The sequence below is a fragment of the Dipodomys ordii genome, unplaced genomic scaffold (assembly GCF_000151885.1).
Source record: "Dipodomys ordii isolate 6190 unplaced genomic scaffold, Dord_2.0 Scaffold31, whole genome shotgun sequence".
NCBI lineage: Eukaryota > Metazoa > Chordata > Mammalia > Rodentia > Heteromyidae > Dipodomys > Dipodomys ordii.
Genome location: NW_012267247.1, coordinates 6,948,486 through 6,953,276, shown reverse-complemented (window position 1 = coordinate 6,953,276; position 4,791 = coordinate 6,948,486). Strand labels below are relative to the sequence as shown.

The following is a 4,791-nucleotide window of genomic DNA, read 5'->3' as shown; positions in this document are numbered from 1 at the left end:
CTCTGGGCCTGGGTGCTGTCCCTCAGCTCTTCAGCTCAAGGCTAGCGCTCTACCACTTGAGCCACAGCACCACTTTCAGCTTTTTTCTTTTTGCTTATGTGGTGCTGAGGAATCGAACCCAGAGCCTCATGCATGCAAGGCAAGCGCTCTACCACTGAGCCACCTTCCCAGCCCGTCCATGAGACTCTTATCTTCAATAAACCACCAGAAAAACAGAAGTGGTGCTGTGGCTCAAGCGGTAGAGTGCTCGCCTTGGGCTGAAGAGCTGAGGGGAAGGGCCCAGGCCCAGAATTCAATCCCCACAAATGACCAAAAAAAAAAAAAAAAGATGTGGCTTGCCTCATTTGTTGTACCATACATACCCAGAGAGCAAAGAAATCAATGTGAAGACAGTTCATGGACTATATTTGAATTGGAAGTCTAAGAGGACAAAAGGAAAACATTTGGTATTTAGACCAGTCTAGCAAGAAGACACAAATAATTACTTATCAATCTAGCCATGAGTTAACCATCAGAAGGTTTCCAGAACTCGGCAGATGTCCCAAAGGAGGCTGCTAGCTGACAGGAGGAGGTCAGTGAGATTTGACAAAGAGCTTTGTTTCTGTTTTTTGCAGTACTGGAGATCAAACTCAAGGCCTTACATAAAGTGCTAGGCAAGTGCTCTGTCACCAGCCTCAAGAGAATATATTGAAAGAGACAGGCCTGAGTGCCATTGCTTCATGCCTGTAATCCTAGCTACTCAGGAAGCTAAGACCTGAGGATCACGGTTCAAAGCCAGCCTGGGCAGGAGAGACTGTGAGACTTTCAAAATACCAGAGGGCTGGGAAGGTGGCACAGTGGTAGAGTGCTTGCGTTACATGCATGAGGCCCTGGGTTCAATCCCTCAGCACCACATAAGCAGAAAAGGCTGGAAGTGGCGCTGTGATTCAAATGGTAGAGCTCTAGCCTTGAACTAAAGAGTTGAGAGACAGTGCCCAGGCCCAAAGTTGAGGCCCCAGGACCGACCTAAAAAAAAAAATCAAAATATCAGAAAACCAGAAGTTGCACTTATGGCTCAAGTGGTAGAGCACTAGCCTTAAGCTGAAGAGCTGAGGGACAGCACCCTGGCCCAGAGTTCAAGCCCCACAGCCAACCAAAAAAAACAAAAAACAAAAAGAGAGAGAGAGACAGTGGCAGTGGAGAGGGCTGAAAAAAGAAAGGCAGGCTTTCCAGTCTGGAAGAACCACTGATGAGAGGCACCTCAAGGGGCCCTGACCCTGACCCATGTGAGACCGAGGCCTGTTTAAAATGACAGTTGTGATTTGTAGGCTGTACAAAGTGACTGTGGGTGATTTGTGTACAGTGAATGGAATGTGGATTTGACCAGCCCTGAGCCAAAATGTAATGAGAAACGAGGACAGCTCCATTACAAAGGAGGGTGAAAGGGCTGAGGGCAGAGTGGGAAATCCTGGTAGAGTCAGGGATTGCACTAAATTTTGTTACATTTCCCATTATGAATGCAGACAGCCTCTCCTTAGGCAATGAGCAGGGGATACTATGAGCAATATTAGTCAATACTTCTGTTGCAGCGATATTAAATGAACTTATGTCCCAGAGACAGCAAGTTCTCATACCCAGAAATTGGGTACATTCCTACTTGACGGTCAAGAGACTGGCTCCATCTGTTTAATACTTTTTCTCTTTTCTTCTCTTTTTCTTTTTCTGGTCCTGGGGCTGTGATAGAATACAAGGTTCTGGAGTCAGTCCCAAGCACTTCAGAAAAGTGAATCTTTCAAATGTTTGTCATCTTCCTATTTGCATGGCATATAATAAATCTTGGTTGAAAGAATAAGCAGTATTGGGGCTGGGAAGGTGGCTCTGTGGTAGAGTGCTTGTCTTGCATGCATGAGGCCCTGGATTTGATTCCTCAGTACCACATAAGCAGAAAAAGCCACAAGTAGTACTATAGATCAATTGGTGGAGTGCTAGCCTTGAGCTAAAGAGCTGAGGGACAACGCCCAGGCCCAGAGTTCAGGCCCCACAACCAACAAAAAGAAAAGAATAAGCAGTGTACTCATGTGTCTGGTTATGTAAATGGGAAAGGAGGAGAGTTGGAGAGGTCTTTGGAGGAAGGAGAGGGGCTGTGGTCAGGACTCAGGGAGGTTCCTGACGTGCACCAGATCTAGGCAATTAATCATCACAGCAAATTGGGGAGGGGGAATACTTTGCAAGAGAAGTTGCATTCGTGTGGTTCTTCCCATGGGTTAAGCTTTGCTAAGAACCTAATGTCTGCATTAGACTAGGGATTCAGTGCCTTTAGTCTGTAAGATGGGAATGCCACCTTCCAGTGTCTCAGAACACTGCTCAGAAGAGTGGAAGTCTAGAAATAGCCCAAGGACTAGTAGATGGTAGTTTAGCCACTTACTACTCTTTGACCACTCCCTTGACGCACCTTAATTTCCTCTAATCCTTGCTATTGGCCTTTGATGTAAGTGCTGTTATCAACCCATCTTAACAGTTGAAGAAACTGAGGCATAAAGAAGTGAAGTCACTTGCCCTGGGGCACATAGCTCTGAGTTCCGTGGAGAAAACCCTCCCCCAGCTGGTCTCAGATTCTAAACTCTGGGATTCACCAGGATGCTATCCTCATTTGCTAAAAAGACTACTACTAAAAAGACAACAACAATGTGTTGGGAATATTTATTTAAAACAGTAATTGAATAAAGCAAGAGATAAAATTAATGTTTCAAATTGATGATGAATATATGAGACTATATGCATTAAGATATGAAAGAGTGGGAATAGGGCTCCAGTGGCTCATACCTGTAATCCTAGAACTGGAAGATGAAGTTTGAAGCCCCACCCTGGCAGCAACGTCCATGAGACTGCATTACCAATTAAGTTGTAGAGTGTCAGTTGCAAGCAAAAAGGCCAAGCAAAAGCATGAGACCCTGAGTTCAAACTTTAGTATGAGCACTCCTCCTGGCCCCTGACTCCCTGCTGCTGCTGCCAAAAAAAGGGGGGGGCGAGGGTGAAAAGGGACAAAGGGACGGGGCATTTTTAAGAAGGGAGCCTGAACATGTGGTTTTTGCAGTCAGGCAGTTGATGAATGTTGAGCTACCAGGGTCTATGCCAGTGCTGAGAATATTCAAGAGGCTCCAAAACCCTTTAGAGTCCAAGTACTAATTGATATGCTCACTGGAAAACAAAATTACAGTATAGTGTAGTTGGGTAAATGCTGGTACTAAATGCTTTGGAAACAGAAAGCTGAGGTCAGGAGTGGCTTTATGATGAAGGCACTGTTGGAATTGGGCTTCTCCCTGGTGAAGAAGAGTTTTCCAGGGAGCAAAAACAGAATGAGTCTGGGGAGGTGGTAAATTAGTTTGGACATCCCTGGAAAGCCCTACATGGGACTTGTACTTTACTCAGGAGTCAGTCATCACTGACTCTTTAAAGATTTTATTTTTTTATTTTATTTATTTTTGGAACTCAGGACCTTATATTTTCTAGATGACTACAACTAAGCCATGCTTCCAACTCCTTAAAGGTTTTATGGTAGAGCCAGGTGCTAGTAATTGACTCTTGTAATCGTAGCTACTCAGGAGGCTGAGATAGGAGGATTGAGGTTAAAGCCCTATCCAGCAGACAGATCCTCAGTCTTCTCCAATTATCCAGCAAAAACCTGGAAGTGGAGATGTGGTAAAGTGCCAACCTTTAGCATGAGAGTGAGAGGCCCAGAGTTCCATGCCTTAGTACTGGCACAAAAGCCAGAAGAGCCAGGCGCCATTGGCTCACTCCTGTAATCCTAGCTACTTGGGAGGCTGAGATCTGAGGATCACAGTTCAAAGCCAACCTAGGCAGTAAAGTCTATGAGACTCATCTCCAGTAAACCACAGAAACCGGAAGTAGTACTGTGGCTCAAGTGGTAGAGCGCTCGCATTGAGCTGAAAAGCTGAGGGACAGCGCCCAGGCCCAGAGTTCAAGCCTTATGACCAATCCCCCCCCTCCAAAAAAAAAAAAAAAAAAACACCTAACAAGGTTTACTACATTGAGGTGCATTTAGGAGATGGAATCCTTCACTAAGAAAGAACTTGGAAACAACAGCTTTTCTCCCTGTCCTACACCATCCCAGGGCTTAGGGTTCACCAGTGTCTTTAGAGGACAGGGCATAGCTAATACACAATAGTTGGCTTGGGAGGGCTGGGTAGGAATTAGAGACTTTAGTTACCTAGAGGAGTAATGTACTTTGTCTCTAAAGGCCAAATGATCTTACACTTCTCAGAGAAGTTAGCAAGTGGAGTCAAGAACAGGTCTCTCAGTTGACTTTGAGAACCAAAAATCACAGTTGTTGGGGATGGGAATGTGGCTTAGTGGTAGCATGCTTGCTTTACATTCATGCCTTGCATGCATGCAGTCCTAAGTACCACATAAACAGAAAAGGCTAGAAGTGGAGCTCTGGCTCAAGTGGTAGAATGCTAGCCTTGAGCAAAAGAGCGTATGTGTTACTCTAACTCACTGAATCATCTCAGCAGTACTGTGAGGCCTACAACTATTACTGTTTCCATTTGCAGATGAGGAAGTTGAAGCTTAAGAAAGTTAGCTCAGCCGGGCCCTGGTGGCTCACGCCTGTAATCCTAGCTACTCAGGAGGCTGAGATCTGAGGATCGCGGTTCAAAGCCAGCCCTGGCAGGAGAGACCATGAGACTCCTATCTCCACTAAACCACTAGAAAACCAGAAGTGGCGCTGTAGCTCAAGTGGTAGAGCACTTGCCTTGAGCTGAAGAGCTGAGGGACAGCGCCCAGGCCCAGAGT

General features: G+C 45.7%; 1 protein-coding gene across 1 annotated transcript in view; it reads left to right on the top strand.

Moving 5' to 3' along the window:
• Inpp5k (inositol polyphosphate-5-phosphatase K) overlaps positions 1–4,791 on the top strand; it is a 22,074-nt gene that overhangs the window by 12,514 nt on the left and 4,769 nt on the right. The window lies entirely within an intron of this gene.